The 26,969-nt window shown below is 35.8% G+C and overlaps 1 protein-coding gene across 1 annotated transcript in view; it reads right to left on the bottom strand.

Moving 5' to 3' along the window:
- Positions 1 to 26,969, bottom strand: part of CNTNAP2 (contactin associated protein 2) — a gene marked incomplete at both ends in the record, with an annotated part of 1,557,236 nt that overhangs the window by 1,036,926 nt on the left and 493,341 nt on the right. The window lies entirely within an intron of this gene.

Raw genomic sequence — 26,969 nt, 5'->3', positions numbered from 1 at the left:
AGAAAAAACAGAGCTGCTTTTAATTAGCACTATCTGATGTTTAACACTGGGACTGATTATATCCTCCACTGGACTGCATAAGACCTAAGAAGTAGGAGAAGTAGCTTTGAAATGCCATGAGGACATTTGGGGAAAACAATGGCTTGAATAAGACTTTTGGAGACTAATGGTGAACTATTTTAACTTGATAACATTTTCTGGTTAGAAATAATCAGATAAGAAAATACATATGCTTTTCATATAATGTTTTTTTTTTAATATTTGGGTGCTATTTTTTCTCCAAAACCATACCTATAAGGTATAGTTTATAAAAGTTAAGTGCTAAGGAAAAATGTGTGATTATGTGTAATCATATGTGCCAGTTAACTGTTAATTATCATGGAAAATAATACCAAATTTATCAGATGATATATAAATAAAGCATTGTCATAATGGAGTTGATTATATTTCAGCAAATAAAAACAATATTATAAACCAATATCTACCACAAACCAACACCCCCAACCATTGCTTCAAAATATAAAAATATTTAGAAACGGACTTTCCATTGACCTCTCTACTATGTATAAAATGGTTTAAAATATCTGTTTAATTTGTGTTCATTACATTAAAAAAATTAAAAATTAAGGTATGGATTGGAGAACAGCATTAAATATTAAATATTTTGATAGACTTTTAAAAACACCAAGAGACAGAGAAGCCCAAGAGAGGCAAAAGGATTTCATTTGGCCTTGGGAAGACCAAGGCTATGGCAAAAGGAAGGGATTTTACAGAACTGGAGCAAGCCAATGGAGCAAAGACAAGGTTCTAAACCCTTGGCAACTTGTACCAAGAGTTCGCCAAGCAGTCCCTGGGCTATATGCAGTCTTTAGCCTCTTGTTTTGTTGAACCTGTGAGTTAATAATAGTTATGAAATCATTAAATGATTAAAAATAAATCAAAAGAGAATAATGTAAACATTTCATCAATTCAAATTTGTGCCCATGTAAAGTTTTATTAAAATATAGTCAAACTCACCTGTTTACATATTGTCTACCCTACAAAAAATGAAACAAGTAGCTGCCACTCAAATTATATGCCTACAAAGCTTAGACTATTATGTGTTCTTTCCTAAAATAAAAGCATTAACTCAGAGTATTTTAATGCATTAAACCCGAATATTACTTTAGAGAAAAAAAAGAAGGCCTGTTGAAGCTTAAAAGCCACAAATCTGCTATATTTATACAGTCAATATGGCTACAAATAAATACCCTCAGAGACTGATTTAGAATCTTCAAATATTAATTTAATGATACTGAGCATATCTTATCTCAATGGAGGATAATATAAAATGCCTGCTCTAAAGTAATCAATACAGAGCCGGGCGTGGTGGCGCATGCTTGTAATCCCCGTGCTTGGGAGGCGGAGACAGGAGGATAGCGCAGGTTCGAAGCCAGCCGCGCTGGCGTAAGAGACCCTGTTTCAAAAATATAAAAAAAATAGGTCTGGGAGTGTAGCCTGGAGGTAGAAGGGCTTCCAGGAACCCCAGTACCACCAAAAAATAAATAAATAAATAAATAAATAAATAAATAAAGTAATCAATACAAATAATTTCCAAATCATAAAATATATAATACATATGTTTAATGTTTTGTATTTAAAATAGCCCCCTAGCCTTCAGGGAAACAAGGTAGAAATGCTGGAAGCAGGGTTTGGTTGTAATCTTATCAGTGGATAAATCCACTGTAATGAATTGATTGCACAGTAACCTAGGTGGGGAGGGTGTGGCTAGAGAAGGTGGGTCCTTGGGGGTGTGGCCATGGGGATTATAGATGGCTCCTGATCCTTATCCCTTCTGCCTAAGCTCCAGGTCTGGAACCTGACCTCACATAATCCAAATCTTGAGATCTTCAAAAAATGTGAGCAAATAAATCTTTCCTCAAAGTGGTGTGTTCAGCTTACTAGAATACAACAGCAAGAATGCTGAGTAAGAAAATATGGGTGTATAGGACTAGAGAGAATAAATATCCATAGTATAAAAAAGCATACCCACTATAGTCTTGAGTCTAGAGTGTTTCCATAATCAACTAACTAGACTCCTTAACTCCATTCTTCCTACGTACAGCCTGTTCTCCCCACAAAAGTACTACTATTTTTAATGCAACTAGACCACAGTGTTTCCCTTACGATGGCTTTCTCTTGCTCTCCAGTTCATTCAAAGCCCTGGACATAGGTGTTACGGGCAAGGTGAGTACTGTCATGCAAGCCATCTGCACGGCCTGCTGTTAACTGTCTGTGTGGCTCTGCCTACTCATTTCAGGTCTCTGAAAAAAAAAATTCAGCTCATTAGGAGAGGCTTTCCTGACTATTTTACATTTTCTTTCTCTCCAACATCACTTTTTTTATTGTTTGTTTTGCTACTCAGGATTGAACTCAGGGGCAATATACCTCCAAGCTGCACCTCCAACCTTTAATAAAACTTCCCTGAAGGAGGCGCTCACTGAGTTGTTGAGGATATCACTAAGCTACTGAGGCTGCCTTGGACCTGAGAACCTTCTTTTTTTTTTTTTAACAATTTTTTATTGAACATAAGTAGTATACATTTACACTATATTTGGTGCCCTCTCCCCCCGCCCCCTTTCCCCCCCACCAATGGTTGTCCAGGTTAACCATGTCTTATTCATAATTTTACACATGTTCAAGTGTAGACCCTCATTAATCCAGATCGGCCTTTCTCCTCTCCTATCTTTCCATTAAAACTTAGCTAGTATTTCCCCTCTAATATCTGGGGTCCTACTGGTATCCTTTGTGTTTTCTAGTTTGGGCATATTAGAGGAAACGTGTATCTTCTCCTTCTGTGCTTGGCTGATCTCACTTAACATGATGCTCTCCAGGGCTTTCCATCTTCTTGCAAATGATATATTTTTGTTCTTCTTTATGGCTGAATAGAATTCCATTGTGTGTATTTCCCACAGTTTTGCTATCCATTTATCTGTTGATGGTGATCTGGGTTGGTTCCATATTTTGGCTATTACAAATTGTGCTGCTATGAACATAGGTATGCATATGTTGCTGTATATCTCTGAATTCAACCCCTTTGGAAAGATACCCAGGAGTGGTATAGCTGGGTCATATGGTGGATCTATTCCCACCTTTCTTAGGAATCTCCACACAGATCTCCATAGTGGCTGAACTAGTTTGCACTCCCACCAACAGTGTAAAAGAGTTCCTCGTTCCCCACATCCTCGCCAGCATTTGTTGTTGTTTGATTTCTTTATGCTTGCTTCTCTGACTGGGGTTAGATGGAATCTCAGTGTAGTTTTGATTTGCATCTCCCTGATGGCCAGTGATGAAGAACATCTTTTCATGTATCTATTAGCCCTTTGTATCTCTTCTTTTGTGAAGTGTCTATTTAGTTCATTTGCCCATTTCTTGATTGGGTTGTTTGTTTTGCTAGTGTAGAGCCTTTTGAGCTCTTTGTATACTCTGGATATTAGCCCCCTATCAGAATGGTGGCTGGTAAAGATCCTTTCCCATTCTGTAGGCTTCCTCTTTAGGTTATTGATAGTTTCCTTTGATGAGAAGACACTTTTTAGTTTGATGTTATCCCACTTGTTTATTCTTGCTTTAATTTTCTGAGCTTTGGAGGTTTTGTTGAGAAAGTTACTGCCTGTGCCAATATGTTGTAGTGTTTAACCTATGCTCTCCTCTACTAACTTCACCGTCTCAGGTCTAATTTCTAAGTCTTTGATCCATCTTGAGTTGATTCCTGTGTTAGGTGAGATATAGGGGTTTAGATTCATCTTTTTACAAATGGTTAGCCAGTTCTCCCAGCACCACTTGTTGAAAAGGCTGTCTTTTCTCCAGCGTATGTGTTTGGCCCCTTTGTCAAAGATTAATTGACTAAAGATGTGGGGGTTTGTTTCTGTATCTTCTATTCTAATCCACTGGTCAGTATATCTGTTTTTGTGCCAGTACCATGCTGTTTTTACTACTATTGCTCTATAGTATAGTTTGAAGTCTGGGATTGTAATGCCTCCTGCGTGTTTCTTGTTATTGAGAATTGCTTTGGCTATTCTAGGTCTTTTCCTTCTCCATACGAAGTTCATGATTGATTTTTCTAGGTCTCTGAAGAATGTCACTGGTATTTTAATGGGAATTGCATTGAACCTATAGATCAGTTTTGGCAGAATGGCCATTTTGATGATATTTATTCTGCCTATCCATGAGCACGGGAGATCTTTCCATCTTCCAAGATCTTCTATTTCTTTCTTTAATGTTTTATAGTTTTTGTTGTAGAGGTCTTTTACATCTTGGGTTAGGTTTATTCCTAGGTATTTTATAGGTTTTGAGGTTATAGTGAATGGAATTGTTGTTTTTGTTTCTTTCATTGTGGATTCGTTGTTGGCGTAAAGAAAGGCCACTGATTTCTTTAGGTTGATTTTGTAACCTGCGACTTTGCTGAATTTGTCGATCAGCTCCAGAAGTCTTTTGGTTGAGTTCTTTGGGTCTTCCAGATAAAGGATCATGTCATCTGCGAATAAGGATAGTTTTACTTCCTCTCTTCCTATGTGGATTCCTTTGATTTCCTTCTCTTGTCTGATTGCTGCAGCAAGAGTCTCAAGGATTATATTGAAAAGTAGTGGTGATAGTGGGCATCCTTGTCTTGTTCCTGACTGTAGCGGAAATTCTTGCAGTTTTTCCCCATTCAATATAATGTTGGCTTTGGGTTTGAAGTATATTGCCTTGATGATGTTGAAGTACTTTCCTTCTATCCCAATTTTTTTGCAGTGTTTTTAACATAAATGGGTGTTGGATTTTGTCGAATGCTTTTTCAGCATCTATTGCTATGATGATGTGGTTTTTGTTCTTGGTTCTATTTATGTGGTGAATAACATGTATTGATTTGCGTATGTTGAACCAGCCTTGTTTTTCTAGGATGAAACCGACTTGGTCATGATGTATTATTCTCTTCATATAGTTTTGAATGCGTATAGCTAGTATTTTGTTTAGAATTTTTGCATCTATGTTCATTAAGGATATTGGTCTGTAGTTTTCCTTTCTTGAGGTATCTTTATTTGGTTTGGGGATTAATGTGATACTGGCCTCATAGAAGGAATTTGGAAGAGTTCCTTCTCTTTCAATTTCCCAGAACATGTTATGAAGTATTGGTATTAGTTGTTCACTGAAGGTTTTGTAGAATTCAGCTGGGAACCCATCTGGGCCTGGGCTTTTCTTTGGTGGAAGAATTTTTATTGCCATTTCTATTTCTTTGGTTGTTATTGGTTGGTTTAGGCTTGCTATGTCCTCTTGGTTGAGTGTAGGAAGGTTAACTGTGCTTAGAAATCTGTCAATTTCATCCAGGTTTTCAGATCTATTGGAGTATAAATTTTTAAAGTAGTTTCTGATAATATTTTGAATTTCTTCACTATCAGTGGTGATATCTCCTTTTTCATTTCTAATTTTGATAATTTGAGTTGATTCTCTTTTTCTTTTGGTTAGGTTGGCCAGGGGTTTATCAATTCTATTAATCTTTTCAAAGAACCAACTTTTTGTTTTATTGATTCTTTGAATCGTTTTTTTGTTCTCTATTTCATTTATTTCTGCCCTAATTTTGATGATTTCTTGCCTTCTGCTGGCTTTGGGAATAGACTGTTGCAGTCTTTCTATGGACCTGAGAACCTTCTGTCTCAGCCTCCTTACTACTGAGATTAGAGGCCATCATGCCCTGGCTTATCATCTTTCTTTTCAAAAGTCTTATTTGTCCTAATAACTTTCATTAATAAACCCATTATTTGTTCACTTATTATTCTAATTACATATTTTATGTCTTCTACCACTTTATTATTTGTTCCTTGAGGTCAGGGATTTTTGCTTCTTGTATTCTGATAAAAATCAAGAATTTCCAACAGTGAAATGACAGGTGTAAATGGGGGTGATCATGAGGCCGAGTCTGGCAATCCTAGTTTCAGGGGTGGCGAGGTGGATGGTGGGGCACAGGATGGCAGTCAGAACAGCAGGGGTGCTGCTGACAATGGCCTTTGTGCTAGAACAGTCAAGTGTCATGAGACTGGCTCTAAAAGCAAGAGATGTCCAGTACGTGAAGTGTTCTTGTTTAAATGTCAAGAGGACTTCATGGGAACCAGTACCACACTGAACAAAACCTATTGCTCTTCATCAATAACTGAATCATTGAATGAAGCATGTTCTCTCCTTTATCCCTAGATAACCTATGCAGATGCCCCTTCTACATGATAATGGCTTCCAAAGATGTAGGAAGAGGGACCAGCCAGAGGCGATAGGGGTGCATGCGTGGGAAATGCAGCGGCTCCTAAGCTTCCTGCAAGTCTCCAGGAGAGTAAACCCAGTTGCCCATAGTAGCAAACACTTTATATATTTATTTATTGGTACTGGGCATTAAACCCAAGGACATTCTACTTTTGAGCCACACCCTCAGCCCATTTTTGTTATTGTTCTGAAATAGGATCTTACTAAGTTACTGAGGCTAGCCACAAATCTACAATCTTCCTGTCTCAGCCTCCAAAGTACTGGGATTATAGGTGTACACCACCACACTCAGCTGCGAACCCTTTATTTAAAAAAAAAAATATATATATATATGTATATATATAGTGTGTGTGTGTGTGTGTGTGTATGCATGTATGTGGCTTTCTGACCTTCCCTGTCTTATTTCCCTTTCTTCCTCTTGTTTTTATTGGGTTTTTGTAAAATAAATAACCTTAAGTTCCTACACGTGGGGTTTCTTTTTGGTATTGATGAGTTACTTTGTATGAGTCTCTCACTGTAAAAAGAAAAAAAAGTGTGTGGTTTTAGTCTGTGTTCTTCTTGTGACAAGAAGAATATCTTTACCAAGTTGTTCAATATCAGGAATTTTATTCCCTTTCTATAAAAAATTGGAAAAATAATTCCTTAATTTTATTTTTTAAATTTTTTTCTTGCCTTTCAAATATGCAAGAAGAACAAGCCTCTGTATTGTAGAATTACTCTACAAATACTGTCTTGTTTTTAAATTAAATTCAGTTAACTGTCAGATAAGGAATAGTGTAGACTGAAATATTCTCTTCTCAAGTAGGTACCTTTGGGTTCTCCCACAGAATGGATGTATCAAAGAATGTATTTTTACCATACCATTAGTCTTTAAAATATAAAACTGCATTTATTGTTGATTAATCATAAGAGTACATTATTTAGATTTTTTGTTTTTATAATTTGATGATACCTGCCTTGAAATTTAGTTTAGGAACCTGATTCTCAAGGCCATTCATATTACAAATATCTAATCTATAAGTCCCCAAATAAAATCTTAAAGAATCACACCTTTAGCTGGGTGCTGTGGTACATGCCCTGTAATCCCAGAACTGGAATGAGTGAAACAGGAGGATTGTAGGTTCAAGGACAACCTCAGGAATTTAGCAAGACCCTGTAACAAAGTCGAAAATAAAAAGACTAGGGGTGTAGCTTGAAGATAGAATAGCCCCTGCGTTCAATTCTCAGTACCAAAAATAAATCAGGAACAAAAGACAAACTAAATATAAATCATACCTGTGCAAGCAGTCACTTAATAAAATATCTTTAGCTATTTTAAATGGTATAGCAGAAAGTTTTTGTAGAAAATTCCTATAAAAATGTCTTCACCAAAATATTAGTATATAAACTAAACATAATCACCTTTATTGTTCATGGCAAAAGTCTATTATTCTAATCAGATTAAAATTAAAAGGTTATTTTATTTTTCCTAAAGAACTTAATTACTAGAAAGACTGGAGCTCGCATTAATGAAAACTTGTTGATGGCTAGCTCTGCCATATCTGAATGTCAACTGTTATCCTGTTTCATTTTAATTCCAATTATTATTTTGCACATTTAATGTTAATTATCAAGAGGTATGCCTCAGTAATCTATGGTAGGAATGTATCCCCATATATAATGAGATGCCCTCTTAATATCACAAGGCAGAACAAAATATTATAAAATATGTTGCTTCCTTTAAATTGTCTTTGTCCACATGTTATAAAAAGCAGTAACTGAAAAATCCAACTTTATGGTCTCTACATGTGTATTTATAGAAATACTATTCTGAGCCCTGTGTGCTAGCCACTCTGATAAGTATTTTACTTGAATTTGACTCATTTTTACTTCACAGAGAAATTTTGAAATATTATCTCCAATTTATTGGAGAGGAACCAAGTATAATAAAATGTAAGTATCCAATAGTTGTTAAATTGCAGAGCATAGGGTTGGAACTCACATATTTTCTTTGAGTCTGACTTTTTATTAAAAGCAAACAAAATAAACTATAATAAGAAATAACAAATAAAAACCATGTTACCTGGCCCCTGTGCATCTGCAAGTAAAGTTATGCTACACATACACACACACACACACACACACACACACACACACACACACACACAGAGTTTGCTACCATGTCTGTAGAATAGCTCAATTTCTAGGACCAGCCTGGTTTCATACACTATTAGAGCAAGAAATGAGTGGAAGCCAGGCGTGGTGGCACACGCTTGTAATCCCAGCATTTGAGAGGCTGACACAAGAGGATTGTGGTTCATGGACAGCCTCAGCTACTTAGCAGGCCATTTGCAACCCATTGAGACCCTATTTCAAAATAAAGAATAAAAAATTGTGCAGGGGGTGTAGCTCAGAGGTAGAATGCCCCTGTGTTCCATCCCCAGTACCGCAAAAAAAAAAAAAAAGAAAAGAAAAAGAAATGAGTGGAGATACCATCTTTCTTTCTTTCTTTCTTTCTTTCTTTCTTTCTTTCTTTCTTTCTTCCTTCCTTCCTTCCTTCCTTCCTTCCTTCCTTTTTTCTTTCCTTCTTTCTTTCTTCTTCCCTTTCTTTCTTCCTTTCTTTATTTATACTAGGGGTGGGAACCCTGGGGCTTTTCTACCTCCCGGCTATACTCCCAGACCTATTTTATATTTTATTTGGAAACAGGGTCACACTAAGTTTCTGAGAGCCTCACTAAGTAGCTGAGGCTGGCTTCACACTGTGCAATCATCCTGTCTCAGCCTCCCAAGCATGGGGATTACAAGCCTGTGCCACCACACCCAGATACCATCCATCTTTCATCTGTAAACTTTTTTTTTAGTTAGTAATAATTGAGTCTTGGATAAACCCCATTGGCTACGATACAGCCACTGTGCAAAGTATCTGTACATTTTTAATCATTTATACCTTCATATTTTTTTCATGTTGGAATGGCACACATACTACATATATTTTAGCATTTTCTTGCCTTGATGTTTTACTTTAAAATTAGGCTCTGAATGGCAATTTTACATTACAGGTTTGACCAGCAAATTATATTAAATCTCCCCATACTCAGACACATATTTAAATCAGCCCAAAAGTATGCACTTAGATCATCTTTGTATTGTGTTGAACTCTGAGCAAAGAAAATTGTGTGCTCACACCTCTTATTTTATAATAAGCGGATCAATGACCTTGACCTTGACACCCCAAAGAGTTTTTCCCATTGCTCAGAACTCAGCCATCCAGTGTCATGATGGACAGGATGTCATCATCCAGCCCAGATCTTTTCTGCCTGAATCTGTTCCTTCTCCTGCGGAGGAGATGCTGACAACTTTCTACAAAACATGAATTGAAATAAAAGTATGTAACCTCTACTACAGACTCACTCTAGAAGGTGTTTTGTTTTTATCCTTTCCTGGGCCATCGGTCACTTTGAGGAAATAATACAGAATTATTTTTATTTCAGAAAAAGCTGTAAGGAATAATGTTTAAAAGGCATTTAAAAATTAACAGCACTAGTCAATATTTTTAAATTCGTCTGCAATGGAACATTAATAAAATCTAAGAGCTTTTGGAGGTCAATTTTTGAAATTCATGCAGAAATACCTCAGTTGACTAGATCAATGCCGTAATACACTTGTAATAAATACTAATAGGTTTATTCAGAGGACATAATTATCATTAATCCAAGTCTTATTAAAAATTCATAAATCATATATAACAAAGAATACATCACCAAATGGGATTAAAGAAGGCCTCTCATTCACTGTTAGAGATAAACTGTCAAGCGACTCACCCTTTTAGGACCAATGAGTGTCTCAAAAATAGAGGTTTACCAGAGACCCACATTCCAGATCCCAGGTGGGGCTCTGGTGGCTGGAATCAGAAGCAGAGCCAAAAAGATGATGATTGTTAGGAAAGAGGCCATGCCTCATTTGCTGAGGGCCTCAGCTGTGCTTGGCACCAGCTCCATAGAGCTTGACATGTACTGGCTTACCTCCCCCTTATTTTTACTTAGTGCTCCCCAGCTATACCCAGGTGAATACTAATCCCTTGAGTCTTTCTAGTGTCCCCATTGGAGGTGGTATCATTGACTTTGGAAACCTATGAGGAACGCTACCGCACGCTAGCTACTACACATCACCAGAATAACTGCACTTGAGAGGCAGAGACAAGAAGTTTGCCAGTTAGAGGCCAGTCTCAGCAACTTAGTGAGAACCTCAACCCACTGAGTGAAACCCTGTTTCAAAATAAAATAGGGATGAGGGTAGAGCTCAGAGGTAAAAACGTTCCTGGATTTAGACTCTATACATGCACATACACATATCATACACATATTTGTGTGGGTATCTGTATGAAATAAAATAAAAATAAATAATTTTCAAGGCCAGATAACAGGATGTGAGAATTCAGGGGACCCAATGTAAAGCAGACTGTCTTCACTCATTCTGTGTCTTGCTAACACAGACAATTTTAACCTCTTGGTGCCTCCGATTTTCTTTTCTAAAATGCAAATAGCAAAATTTATTTCAGAGGTTCACTGTGAGTGGATGAATCAGTATGCGAGTATGTGTGTAATGTTTGAATGGCACCTGGAACAGAGAGGCAGCATATCTCTGTATCAATAAGTAAAAAATAAAGAAACTTTAATTTCATTTCATAAGAATGGAAACTAAAACTTAAACTCACAAATTGATTTGAGGGCTAATACCTTACAATAACAAACCTCAGTGCAGTGATATGTAAGATTTTCAAATGAAAGCAATGTAATAAGTCATTACTCTGTGCGGTTCATAAATATATGCATGCAGGGCATTAGAAAAAATATGTACTAACATTATCCTATCAGGGAGTTGAGGCTTGGGAAAGCCTGCCCAATGGTATAACATTATATAGAGGAGAAACTCTTATATCTCCAACAACTTAGAGGTAAAGAAAGTTGTTCCATGAAAATGTATGAGATGATTCACAAAAATGACAAAGAAATTAATATTAAAGTTATATGTGGGACGGTAAAAGATGGCAGGATAGAAGACAGACACTGGTTGCTCCTTGACTTGAAACTCAACTGGTGGGAAGACTGCTCCTTGGCAAAAGAAAAAAAATATCAGAATACAACAGAGGACAGCCAGTTGAGACATGATGGATTTGAAGAAAGCATAGAGCAGAGAACTAGATATAGCCACATGCATCGCATTTGTTGAGCAGGGAGAGGAGGCCACGCCATGTGGGTAAGCCCACACCATGACTAGCAGCTGGAGACCCAATACCTCTCATAGACCAACTCCCGCGAAGAAGAAGTTTTGTTTTGTGTTGTCAAGTCAGTGACTGTAGAAAACCATCATCAAAAGAAATCATATTCTTCTCACCAAGTCCAAATACCTCAAGACTGCAACTCCTCAGGCGGCTCAGCTAACTTTTTAGTGAACTTGAACTGTTGTAGATGCAGCTAAAACTCAGACCTACAAATGATCAGACCTTTCTGAAGAAGTCCTCATGACCACGAACCATCTCACCAAGAACACTTTGAATATACAGACCAACCAGTCAAACTTCCCAATTAACTTGTGTGGCTGAAGCTAAACTTATCTCTTCCTGCAGGAACCAGAGCAGTGCTCAACAAGACCATGCATTTACAAACCATCTCAGTGAGAATTTTTGTAAACAGGAAATTGTATGACAACAAATAGATCTGTGGAGCCTGGAGTTGACAAATCATCCCTGCAGAGGTGGGGGCAGGGGTTACAGTTGGACAGGAAGAAAGTTGACTTATCAGTCCTTAGGTTAGGAGGGTCCTAGTGTCTACAATTGTTGTGAAACAAAATAATAGACCGATATCCTTGATGAACATAAAAGCAAAATTTCTAAATAAAATACTAATAATATGCATTCAAAACCATATCAAGAAAACTATACACCACAGTCAAGTTGGTTTCATTCATTGTGAATGTTGGTTCAACAATCATAAATCAATGCATGTCATTCACCACATAAACAGAACTAAGCACAAAAACCACATGACCACCTCAATAGATACTCAAAAATTATTTGACAAAACCCAACACCTATTCATGTTAAAAAATACTGCAGAAAATTGTAATAGAGGGAGCTTACCTCAACATCATTAAGACAATATACAATAAACCCGAATGAAACATCATATTGAATGGGGAAATCTGCAGGAATATACTTTAAAATCAGAAACAATACAAGATGCCCACTATCACCACTCCTTTTCAATATAATATTTGAGATTCTTGCCAAAGTGACAAGGCACGAAAAAGATTTATCAAAGATATTAAAATAAGGAAAGAAGAAATGGAATTTTCTGTATTTATAGATGATACAATCTATATTCAGAAGGCATGAATAGCTAAACCAAAAGACTTTAAGAACTGTTAACAAATTCAGCAAAATAGTGGGGTACAAAATCAATCTTAAAAAATCAGTAGCTTTTCAAAATGCTCACCATGGATTCAAAGAAAAAGAAATCCAGAAAACAATTCTATTCAGAACAATCTCAAAAACAATAAAATATCTAAGTAGAAATATACCAAGGAGATAAAAGAAACTTACAATGAAAATAATAAAACACTAAAGAAAGAAATTAAAAATCTTAGAAGATGGAAAAATCTCCCTTCTTTTTGGATGGGCAGAGTAAATATCAAAATGGTCATCCTACCAAAAGTTATCTACAGAGTCAGTGCAATCTCTATCAAAGTACCAGAACTAGAAAAATTAGTCCTAAAATTCACATGGAGAAACAAGACACCCATAATAGTCCATGTAACCTCAGCAATACGAACCATGCAGGAGGAATCATAATTCTGGACTTCAAATAAATTGTACTACAGATCTATAGTAATAAACTGCAATAGAAGATACAGAAACAATCTAAACACTTTTAAGGAATTGATTTTCTTTTTTTTTTCTTTTTATTTATTTATTTATTTATTTTTTTTTTTGGTGTTACTGAGGTTCCTGGAAGCCCTTCTACCTCTGGGCTACACTCCGAAATCTATTTTATACTTTTTATTGGAAACAGGGTCTCTTAAACCAGCATGGCTGGCTTCGAACCTGCACGATCCTCCTGTCTCTGCCTTGCAAGTGCGGGGATTACAAGCATGCGCTACCACTCCCGGCTAGCCAATTGATTTTTGACAAAGGTATATAACACGTAAATGGGAGAAAAGATGGCCTTCAAATAAATGTTGTTGGAAAAACTGGTAATACATTTGTGAAAATGGAATTAAATCCCTACCTTTCACCTGCACAAGAGTCAACTCCAGATGGAGCAAAGACATGAAAATTAGACCAGAGACTTTTACATTACTAGAGCAAGGTATAGATTCAATACTCCAAAATATGGGTACAGGTAGAAATTACCTCAATAAGATAATACTTTTTGCCAGCTATTCCTCTGTTAGAAGACTAATATCTAGAATATACAAAGTACTTCAAAGACAACACACATTAAAAAAAAAACTCAATAAGTAAGGAATTGAACTAAATAGACACTTCACTAAAGAAGAAATACAATAAATATGTGAAAAAGTTAAATATAATTATTTTCAATTTACAATGGGTATATCACAAAATAGCCCCATGATAAGTTGAGCAGAGTTTACTATTCAGGACAGTGTCTGGCATATAGTTAGTACTCAATAAATAGTAGGTTCAGTATTTTATTCAGTGAGTGAGCCTAATTCTTTAAGTATCAACTTGGGTTGTATATTTCAATTCTGCAAGCATTAATTATAATGAAATAAAAATTATTTTCTTTATGTAAAATATTATCCTATCTCATATAAATCTTTTAGCCTAAGAACTGGCAAGGGATCTGATGATTTCAGAAGATATTTGAATATATTTCTGATAATGTCCAGGTCAAAAGTTTTAAAGTCAATTTTGAGCTGTGTAATAGAATCAGTCTTACCAATCTTCTTTCTCATCCCCAAAATGTGCTTTTCAACTATATTATGCAATAGATGAGGTTCTAAATGTCTGTGAAATATTTCCAAAAACTTAAACTCAATTTTAAAGAAAAACTTCTCATAGTGAATAGCTTTGAGGAGACTGAAAGAAACTAAAACACATATTTTCCAAAACATTTTAGTTTTAATATATATTCTATTGCAACAGAATTTTAAAGATTATTTGATTTTATCTTATTATAGATATCTCTATTCACTAATTCATAATGATAAGGAATTTTCAACTGTAAATTAGAAAAAGAAACTCTTATTTTCCGAAAAAGGTCTTTGGCTTGAAACCCTTATCTTTGAAGCTATTCTTCAGCTTTTAGTTTTATTTTTTCTCATAAGAATACTAAATTGTTGTATAATATTTTCTCTAACATCTCCTTCACTTATAATTGTTAGCAAAACTCATTTTATATGTAAATGTAAAATGTTAACGAGGCATATTCCATCCATGCCTTCTTTGTAATGGTATTATTTTTAAAGTAAGACTCTTGAGGTAGTTGCTTTGATTGAACAAGGAGAAACAGATGTTGCTCTTATTAGAGACAAGAAGAAAATACTGGTTTAATGAACACTGAAAAACAGAAAGTATTTAAAATATAGTAGCAAACCAAGATAGAACATCTGTTGTAAAATGCTTCAAATAGAATACAGTGACAAGAGTTTTCAGATTTTTTGCTTAATATTCCATCTTGAGCAAAACATTTCTTAGCATATGAATGCATCTTTAGGCAGTTAAAGTGTTCTGTGAGGTAATAATGATGTATCTCATGAGTTATTAACTATTTGTATAGTAAAAAGGAAAAAAGAATTTTATTTCTCTATCAATGCCATGTACAACTTTTATATTATATATTAATATTCCTTATCATAAAGAAATTGCTCAGTTAATTCTTCTTCACATGTGCCAATCAAAACCACTTTATAAAAACACTCTATTAGGCAGGGTATGGGGGCACATGCCTATTATCTCAGTTACTTGAGAAGTTGAGTCAGGAAGATCACAGGGTCAAAGCCAGCCTCAGCAACTCAGCTCGAACCTCAGTAAATTAGTAAGATCCTGCTTCAAAATAAAAATAGCCAGGTGTGGTCATGCATACTTGTAATTGCAGGAATTAGTAGGCTGGGGCAGGAGAATGGTGGGTGCAAGGCTAGTCTCAGCAATTTTGAAAGACCGTCGTCAGCAACATAGAGAGGCCCTGTTTAAAATAATAATAATAATAATAATAACAACAACAACAACAACAACAACAACAACAACAGTGCTTAAAGGTTTAATGTTCTCAGGTTCAATCCCCAGGACTACAAAATAAGTAAATAACTATATAAAAATGTTAAAATAAAAGAACTGAGGATGTAGCTTGGAAGTAGAATGTCCCTGGGTTTAACCTTCAGCACTCAGAAAATAAAATAAAAACTGATGTAATTAGAAAAAACTTGTAATAAGAGATTAGGGCAGGTGCAAGAGACTTATATTTCTTCAGTTGATCACCAAGTATTGCATGGATGTACGTTCCTATCGCTCTGAAACACATTATCATGTGAGACTAAAATGCACCAATAAAAGTATATTAAAAAAATCTTCCAAATGCTTTTCAGTACAGAATAAAGACAGAAAGTCAATCCAGAACACATCATTGGTCTGGGGGAACCACTCCAATGGAAACTTAAAAGAAGATTAATATACACAGGCCAGCGCAGGAGGCTGTTGTGCTGCTGCTAGAAATGCCCCCTGCACTTATTTCATATATAGAATCATTAAGGGTGGGACGGATGCTCTTTTCTTCAGGCCTCCAGAATGGTCCGAGAAGAAAGGATTTGGCTTGAGCTTTCTATCTCATCCACACATTATAGTTAAGGAGATTTTAACAAGCCACGCGGACACCTCCAATCATTGCTGAGAGAAATTATGAGTAACGTAAATGGCAATATAGACATCGTGAAATTTGAATCAAAATTTCTATACTAGTCTTTTTAGAAACTGACAAGACGATACTAAAATTTGTAAGAAAATGCAAGAAGCTTTAAATAATCAAAGTGATAATGATAAAATAAAAGGATTACTGATTTGAAGATTTAATAAAAACAGATATATTGATCTATGGGAGAAAGAGAGAGAGGAAAGAGAGAAAGAAATGTGTATGTTAGAGAAAGATCAGATATAGGTTCACAAATATGTGCCCTGTTTTTCTATGTGTGTGTGTGTACGTGTGTGAGTATGTATGTGTGGGATATTGGGCATTCTACCTCTGAGCTATACCCCCAGCCCTTTTTAATGTTTTATTTTTAAACAGTGTCTCATTAGGTTTTAGCCTCCCAAGAACTGGGATTACAGATGTGTGCCACCATGCCTAGATCTACCTAGATTTTATATTTAAAAAACAAGATCTCAACTAAGTGAGTGGTGTGTGTATGTATAGCTCTACCATCTTATACCCCATTAAGATGTATGACTACAATGTACTGATAAAAATATGATCCCAACTATCAAATTTCTGAGAGAAAATATAGAATATCAAGAACTTGGGTTAGTAAAGATTTCTCAGAGGGCATCACAGTCACACAATAAAATGGCTATAATCAAAATAAAAAAAATTAGTGCAAACACTTTGGAAAACAGTATGGAGGATCCTCAGAAGAATGGGAACAAACTTGCCATGTGACCCAGCAATACCACTTCTGGGTACCTACCCCCCAAAATGCAAACCAAACTACTAAATTAATGCAGGCATACCTACGTTCATAGCTGTACAATTCACAACTGCCAAGGTGTGGAACCATCCAAGATGTCCATCCACAGATGAATGGACTACAAAACTATAGAATATGTACACAATAAAATTTTACTCAGCATTCAGCCATAACATAACTCACAATTACATCTTTTACAAGGAAATTGATGGAACTGGAGAACACTGTGCTGAGATTAGTGAGTTATAAATATAAGAAATTGGATGCTTTCCCTAATATTCAGAAGCTAGGGAGAAAATGGTTCATAGGAGGAACTCTAGACGAAGAAGGAGATACTATAGATGAGCAAATAAGGTGACCTAATTGAGGGGGATGGAAGGAGGAAGAGGGAAATATCCTAATGTCCATGATGTACATTCACAAACATATAAAAGTCAACCAGTAAGCCAAACATGAGAAGGACGGGGGGAGGAATGGGACAGGAACTGGATAAGGGCTAACTGGGTGATGTGTGCATGTATGCCTCTAACATCTTGTACTCCATTAAGATGCATGACTACAATGCACCAATTAAAAAAAAAGAAAAAGAAAAAAAAGAATAAAGAAAAGCCATCTCCTGGCTAACTGCAATCCTCTTGGGGAACATCTGAGTGTGAAATTTTCCACTAAATACAGCAAGTAAATAGTTTCATTTATTTCTCTCATTCGTATATTTGCCTTACTGTACATCTACAAATCACCATTCATAATCTGCAAGTAACAATACAAATGTTCTCTTGAAAAAAAAAAAAAAACTCTTGCTCCTCAGTTGACATGGTTTAAGAAAATCTAAGGCAAGAAAGAAACTAGGAGAAAATATTTATAACATACATCTGAAAAGAGAACATACTAATATTTACTAAAAGTACTTGCCAACCAGAAACTAAAAGAGGTGTTCAGAGATGAAGTAACCTTGGCTTCAATCCCCAGTACTGCAGAGAAAAGGAACTGTTGCTAATTGAAAATGGAAAACTAGTTATATAAATGACAGAATGGGCCACTTTTAAAAGCAGTGTGCTGCATGGAAAATGTGGAAAACAACATACCATATGAATCCTTTTACATGAAATTTGAGCACAGATAAAACTAGTCTCTGGTGATAGTGATGGAAAGGGTGATTGCCATGGTAGCATGGATGCAAGTGAGAAGCCATTGACAGAGGCACCAGGAACTTCAGAGGTTACAAAAATGTTCTCTTTCTTGATGGGGGGGAGGATTGGTCATCTATGTGCATATATTTATCAATATTGCTTTAATTGTACTTATGCCTCATAGAGAGTCTATACACATTATTTGCAGATTTAGTATCTGTGAATTAGCTTACTTTCTAAAATTTATGGGTAGTCCCCAAGTCTGTACCTATGGTAGCCTCATGATCATTCACAGACGTCTTTGTGTACAGATGGTTGACATTTGAGTGCCTACATACGAGCTCCTAAGGGAGGTGGTGCCTGGCAATACTCTTTCCTTGTTCTTGTTTCAGCTTTTATCTTATAAACACGTATTCTGCTCACTGTATCATTACTTTCCCTGGATGTGCCTTTTGGTGCTTTTGGGTTGATTTTGCTATTGAAAACAGTTCCCAAATGTAGCACTCAAGTACTGTGTAGTGTTTCTAAGTGTAAGAAGGCTTTAATATGGCTTACATAGAGAACTTTTATTTGCTAGATAAACTCCTTTCAGGCATAAGTTTAAAAATGCTGTTGCCCATGAATTCAGTACTTACAAGTCAATGATTTATGTGAAATATGGTAACTTTAAACTAAAACACACATAAAACAAGGTTATGTATTGATTGGTTGATGCAAATGTTGAGAGCAGAGGCTGAAAGAAACCTGACTCTGTATTTCCCACAGGAGAGACAGTTTGATAGTTGCTTGTTTTTCAGTATTTACAGTGACTATACAGAACAGAACTATGTATCGACTCGTAAGATTAATAAAAATCGATTATTTGTAATTTCACTTCAAAACTGTGTAAATATGTAAAAGCAGAAGCAAAGTAATAGTGGCATTTATTTTAAATTCAGCAAGATTCTATTCGATGCCCATTTTATTTATTTATTATCAAATTATGGGAAGCTCAATATGTAGTAATTTTTGCTATTAAACAAAAAACCCAATTAGACTATATATTACTATATTAACTTATAGAGAAAAATATTTTAGGGTATTAAAATTAGACAAATAGCCAAAGACTAGAGTTTCACAGAAAAAACTTAAAATACTTTTTGAACCATAACTGATTCTCAGACAAAAGCCAAATATCATTCTACTTCAAAGCCTTTTATTCAAAGCATTATGATTTCTCAGCTAATGATCAGTCTCTTCTTGAGATAATTTTCCACAAAATAATTTTAATAGGAATATGTTTTTTGGCAAAGAGTGTTTTCAATAGGCTTTTCTGATCAGGGCTCTGGCTCATGAACCACTTTTGGTCACTATCTATTTCTTCTCTCTCTCTCTCTCTCTCTCTCTCTCTCTCTCTCTCTCTCTCTCTCTCTTTTTCTCATTCTGACTCTGGCTCTCATCTAACATTTACTTCTCTCTAAATATCACATGTAATGCAAGTTGCCATGAATAATACTTTGTTGCTAACTCGAAGTAGAGCTCTAATTCATAAGACTTCTCATTAATGCATGTATACATATGAGATCCAAGATTGAGTGTCATACTGACAAGATCCATGAGTCCTTCTGGGTATGAGATATCTGATACTATCAAATAACGATTTTATTTCAAATCATTATTCCATATTACATTTTTACATGAAAGTACAGACATATATATATATATACACATACATACATACATACATATACATACATACGGAGAGAGAGACAGAGACAGAGACAGAGAGAGAAAGAATGAACTTTACAGATGTTACAAAAGTAAAACCTCACATTTTATTTGTAATATATGAGGTCATAAAGCAAATAAAAACACTATACAAGAATGACAGTTCAAATATTTCTTGGTAAATATTTTTTAAAAATATATTTTATCCATAAAGCAATATTTATTGAAAAAAAAGTAAAAATAATTCAAAATGGATACCAGAGAAAAGTTTCATATCCCATGGAGACTTAACACTTTAATTATTTATTGAATTTTACTCTAGCTTTAGCTATGAATCACTGCAAGCCAGCCAAACTATTTGAATAATTGTAGAGAAATTGAAAGCATAAAGGGAAGAGTGTAATTTACCTCTACATGCTTAAGCCATTCTCTTTGAAGTAGAATTCCTTATCCCTTCTTTCCCTCACAAAATTACTCATCTATTTATCCCCTACAACATGCTTTTAGATACCAGTAGTATAAGAGTTAAGAAGATAAACAAGCTCTCTCTCCTCAAGAAACAGATATTCTTGTATGCAGAGTCATGTAATATAAATAACCAATAAAAATATAAATAACCAACAGAAAAACAGGTACAATTTCAGGTAGTGATAACTACTCTAAAATAAAATGGTTATTGTGATGGGAAGATTGATGGGACTAGATAAGACTGCTGGACAGGGGATGGCCCCTGCAGGAGGTAGAGTAAACCTAAAACTTAGAAGAGGCCAGCCACGTGAGGACTTGATTGCCAAGGTTTTGAGAGGAAACACTCCTGGCAGTGTGGAGTATGGGACCTCACAATGACACAGAAAGTGAGTATAGAGCAGAGGGAGGGCCTGAAGGGATCAGGTATAAAAGATAGGCAAAAGCCTGGTAACAAAGGGCTGGTGAGACCTGACGAGAAGATTGCATTTCAACTGCCATAAAAAAAAAAAAACAGTTTTTGTGCATGCAGAAAATACACCCTGCTATTCCTACTTCAAGAATATACTCTAGATTCCTTGAGGAATTATTAGGAAGCAGATATATACCCTTAATACATCTATATTAAGAGTATCTGATATTCGTTAGGACAAGAGCTGAGGGAGGCTCAGACAAAGCCCGGCACTAGAGAAGAAGAAAGTGTCCCACTCATGTGTTTTGGAAGGACTGATGATAGGTCCTGTTCACTGACTGGCTACTCAGAGTTTGAAAAGGATCTATAACTCAAGCCTCCGAGTGGAAATTTAATGGCACTTAACCAAAGAACAGGAGAATGAGGAAGGGAGTCAATGTTGGGTATGTCCATTAGACAAATACTCAGAGAATCCAGGTAAGATGTGATAAATCTGTGAGTAGAGAACAAGAAGGAAGATCGATAGATAGAAATTCTACATCATGAACACAAGGCATGAACTAGAGAAGGCATTTTAGGGAGAGAGTGGAGAAAAGAGAGGGTCTGGGCTGAGAAAAAGACTAAGGACTCAAGTGACAGTGATCTAACTTCATCTGACCCAACTTAAGTCCGACACCTGGGACATCTGCTCGGCCCTGCCCTGCACTTCCTCGTAAATCCCAGTTAGCCCATGACCCTTCTAAACCAGTTTATCAAGAACCCTCTATCCTCAGTGTCTAATCACTGCTGATATCCAACTAGGTTTTTTTATTCTCCACAATCCCCCAGGCGATGTCTGATCACCCTGCTTGTCTAACGCAAGAATCCTGTTTGATTGCCTTAGGTAGAATCCACCTTACCCTTGATACATCCTCTCAGTAATTTCCTGCCTCTTCCTTGGCTATAAATCACCACTTGCCCATGTTATATTCAGAATATTCAGAATTGAGCCCAACCCCTCTCCTCCACCGCAAAATCCCATTGTTATGGTCCCTATTTCCTTCACAAGGTCCTAAATAAAGTCTTCCTGACTATGCTTTAATACGCAACACTAAATACGTTTTAGCACTAGGAAGCATGCTGGGAAAGAATAACCAGTAAAGTAGAAAGGAAACCAGAAGGATGTGATGTCAGGAAAGATACTGTTTCATGAAGGAGTGATCAGGGAACATTTTAAAGAGCATCTGAGATCTTGAACAAAGCAAGGACAAGAAGCAGACCTTACACTTGACACTGGAGGTGAAAGTAAAAGATAGGGGAGATGAGCAGGAACACTATGGGAGGCACGGAATGCAAAGAGAAGCTATGATCATGTAGTTTAGCGACGCAGAAAAATGATTTTGGGTGATGGTCTACACTGATCTCATAAATACTACTAATATTGCCCTGAAATTTTTTCTTTTTCATAAACTACAAACTGTTGATAATTTCAGCATTTATGTTCTCCCTCCTTAAAACCCAATAACTCATCATCTTTTAATCACCTTGCCTGAATTTATTGTGCAAATACTACCATTCTATGTATGATTTTCTGTTTACTGTCATTCCAGTTTTTTCTACTTAAAGGCTTACAGATTTTATATTTTGTTCCTTTTTTTAAAAAAAATAAATATTCCAGTTAATTGGTTTTCAACTTCAGTATTAATTATCTTCATCTGCATTCACTATTTTACTTGTGTTTTAAAAATAAATTTGTTGTAAAACTGTTGTTATGCCATTTGGGGGAAAAGTTTATATTGCTTTTAATATTACAATTTATTTCTTCAATCTAAATTGACTAAGTTATTTTTAGTCCTTTATCTTTGTTCCACATATGTCTCAGATAAATGCAATATCCTATAATTTTCCCTCAGGACAAAAAAAAATCATCTCTGTTTATAGAAGTAGACCCTGCTCAAGTGGAGAGGACACTCAAATCAATTTCTCTAAGTCTTTTTGAGGACATTTCCACGTGAGACACTGTCTACAACATAAAAAAGTATGATGATGGCTGGCCTGAGGGACTTCGCCTTATTGTACATTCTTTGTGTGTGTGTGTCTGTGGTACTGGGGATTGAACTCAGAGACATTCTACTTCCAATATATATATATATATATATTTTGGTGGTGGTGGGGTTTCTGGAAACCCTTCTACCTCCAGGCTACACTCCCAGACCTATTCTATGCTTTTTATTTGTAAACAGGGTCTCTTAAGCTAGCGCGGCTGACTTTGAACCTACGCGATCCTCCTGTCTTCGCCTCCCAAGCGCAGGGATTACAAGTGTGCGCTACCACGCCTAGCTTATTGTACATTCTATTGAGATTTAAATATGATTATCTGAATTTTTCTAATCTCCTTAAAATATTTCCATTAAACACATTAAAATTGTATGAACCAGGGAGAAGTGAAGAATAAATGGATAAGGGCAAAGTGTAACTGAGATGATTTGGTGCCCCCCTGGGGATACCAAATGTAGACATTTCCTTACTGAATGGTAACACTGGTGGGTTTCAGTCTTTGAGGCTGGCTTATCTCTGCTAGAGGAGCGAATATAAGAATGATCACAGAGTGCCTCAGTGCTTCCCTTCTCTACATCCGGAATGCACATAGTTTCTGTCCTCTTACACATTACAGGGAATAATAGAGTTGTGGTCAATGACTGATTTTTGTTCTGTAATTCAGCATTGCAGAAGTAACACAAAAATAATATCTTGGAGAAAGAAAATTGATACATCATAAATGAAGACAATAATGGCAATTTTGTCTAGATTAATTCTTAAATCCAATTTTTCAGTTTTTTTCTTTTTTTTATACTAGAACAGTTTAAAAGTGGTAGTGCAAACTTGTAATACCAGTACTTGGGAGGCAGAAATAGGAGGATCACAGGTTGACAGCCAGCTTCAGCAACTTAGTGTAACCCTGTTTCAAAATAAGAGAATAAAGTAGGGGTGGAGGTACAGCTCAGAGGTAGAATGGCTCTGAGTTTCATCCCCAGTAACATACACACACACAGATTAAAATAAAAAACTTTCAGAAATTTAACATTGGTGCCCTTTAAAATAGTATGTATCATTCAGGCATGGTAGTTCATGCCTGAAATCTCAATAAATGGGAGACTGAGACAAGAAGATCATAGGTTCAAGGCTAGTGTCAGCAACTTTGCACTGATATCAGCAACTTAGTGAAACTACTGGAAAATTAAAAAAAAAGTTATATAGGGCTACAGATACATTGGAGATCGGGGAGAGGTTCCTCAGAAGAAACACAATAGCACTACAATATGACTCAGCTATACCATTCCTTGGTATAGACCCAAAGGGATTGAAACCAGACTACTATAATAATATGTGCATATCTTGTTATAACAGCATAATTCACAACAACCAAATTATGGAACCAGTCTAGAAGTCCATCAGTAGATAAAAGATTAAAGATTATAGGATATACATGTAATAGATTTCTACTAAGCCATAAAGAAGGACAAAATTATGCCATTTATAGTGAGATTATTCAGTCACAAAAAAACTGATAGGTCAGATGGTTTCCTCATAGGTAGAAGCTTAGGAGAAATTAGGATATAAAAGTATTCTAGACAGTGGAGGAAAAAACCTAGTAGAGTGATGGAGGGGTATACGGGAAGGAAGCAAATGGAAGGAGGGAGACTTGATGAAGAAAACATTTCAATGGATATGATGTACATATGCAAAATTATCAATGTCAATCTCAGTATTGTGGATGAGAATGGGAAAAGGGGAAAAGTGGTGAGACTTGGAGGGAAAGCATGTGTGTCTCTTTCACTCTGAACTTGTGATCTTATGCATGATCACAATGTATCAATAAAAAAATAGGGCTGGGGTGACAGCTCAGAAGCAAAATGCCCCTTGGTTCAATTTCTCATGTCACACACACACACACACACACACACACACACACACACACACACACTACATATCCTGAAACTTCCTCTGTCTCTCTAAATAATTTTCAGCATTGGTTCCACAATAGCCATACAGAACTGTGAATTCCGGTGGCTTTCATTAAAGCAAAGCCTTTTTACATCTGTGCATTCTGGGTAAATCCAATGAATAATATTTAAGTTAGATAGGTTATCTGTCCACTTAGGATTTCGGACATTCCCAAGCTAAGAGAATCACTGTGATCAGAGCTCTGGGATGAAAAAGACATCTTAAAATATTATATTCAGGCACAACCCTTTATGATTTGAATAGAAATCATTATTTTTAAATTACCTCATAAAATACCTAATAAAATCAGAATTTCTCACTTTAGATAACACTGCATCATTTCCCTCTAATAGAACTCTCTGTTTTTACACTTGCTACTAAAAACTTTCCACTCCTTACTTAAAGGCAGTGACCAGACGATGTGTTTAGGCTGCAGATATAGACAAAAACTCAGCCCATACTCTTTAGGAAGTTATTTTTTTTTTCAACCTAACTGTCACCTGTTCTTCCAGTGACTCCGAGCATAAGGCAACTTCTGTGTACTTGAACCCAATGTCATTTCCTCTGACTTGCATATTAATGAAAACTGAACCGTGAAGGGCACATATCTAGATGTTTATGAACTACCTCGCTTTGTAGTCTTTGATTCAACAATAATCTTTTTAAGTGTCAACTTTCCTTTGATTAGTTTTTCTTACTCTTAGCATCAAAATATGAGCAGGAAAAATGCTAAAAAATTAGCATATTAAAATATTATTTATGACCGGGTGTGGTGGGGCACATTTGTAATCCCAGCATTTGGGAGGCAGAGATGGGAGGATCAGAGTTTGCACACAGCCTCAGCTACTACTTTGTGAGGGCCTTCACAACTCAGTGAGAACCTTTTTCCAACATAAAAAGGACTAAAATGTAGGGCTGAGGGTGTAGGTTGGGAGATAGAATGCCCCGGGGTTCCATCGCCAGTACTGAAAAAAAAAAAAAAAATAGTGTTTATAGCTTCTTTCAGTTTTGCAGTGGCCTGGATGCTTTCTTATGTCTATTTCCTACTTTCCAAAGTAAATATCTGTGCTTGAAAAATATATTTATGTGACTGAAGTTTCATATATACTTAGGTTATTAATTCATGCTTTCTAGTCCTTGAGGATTTTAATCTGAACATGATAAGTATCTAATTAGAGGTTAAAAATGAAAAAATCAAAATTAATACATCCCTTATATAATTCATTTCAAATACTTATTAAATATGAATCACAGACAGTATCATGTACACAAGTTGTATATGCATTTGTGTATGTGTGTGCACGCATGTGACACTCCCTACAGAATACATGAGGCGGGAGATCATTGTTTTATGCTACAGTAGATCTGGTTCAGAACTGGGCAGGATGGATGATCATATTACATGACAATTTATTTTAGTTCTCTGATCCAGAAATCCTCATGAACAAAAATGGGTGATTTATAGCAGCCACTTCAAAAGGCTTTCCAATGCCAAACCCTTAAAAATAAGACCAAAAAACACTCATGTATTGTAGATGAGTCTAGAAAGATCAATATATCAATTGTTTTAAATATTAAAAGCACATGAAAATAAATATCTATTTAATTGAGATTGCATATTTAGGGGTGTAGGAATGTACTTTGCCTTCTGGATAACATTAAACACAATCATTATAGATTACCCAAATGAATAGGAGATGTCACCAGAGACAAAAGAGAAGAAGCTATGCTGGCAACATGGGAAACGTCACCTCAATCTCAGGGCTTAGCACAGAGGACATGGGAACTTCAGGCAACTTTGTGGAACCTGGGAGGAAAAAATGATGGATAAACTTGGGAGTGGAGCCAGCACCACAGAAAGAACTGTATCCTTGGACTGGTCCGAATCTGACAGGAAATTCTTGGTCACTTCTGAGATTTAACCTCAGTAGCAGAGTTTCAGAAAGTACTGGGAAATTAAAGATAGAAGAAAAGGTTTTTGACAAGATCATTTGTCTTTTATTGCAGAAATTCTCTGGGATATTAACAAATGGTTATAATGATATCGCCCAGCAGTATCCCATAAAGGCAATTAGCTGAAGAAATGCGTAGATTAGATGACTCATGATGTTAAGCTTTTATGATACAGATGAGGGTCTTATTCATAGGACATGCCCTATCTGAAGATGGTAATATTTAGATTCACATTTGGGTTTTTCTTATTGCACAGAACAATTACATGGTTTTAATAGTTATTTTTTTAGAATATTTTTATAAAAATATTTTTATAAAATATTTTTTTAGAATATTTATTTTTTTAGAATATTTTTATAGAATAGTGCTTTCAA

This window comes from Muscardinus avellanarius (assembly GCF_963383645.1).
Source record: "Muscardinus avellanarius genome assembly, chromosome: 9".
NCBI classification, from domain to species: Eukaryota; Metazoa; Chordata; class Mammalia; order Rodentia; family Gliridae; genus Muscardinus; species Muscardinus avellanarius.
This window is presented reverse-complemented; position numbering and strand designations above follow the sequence as displayed.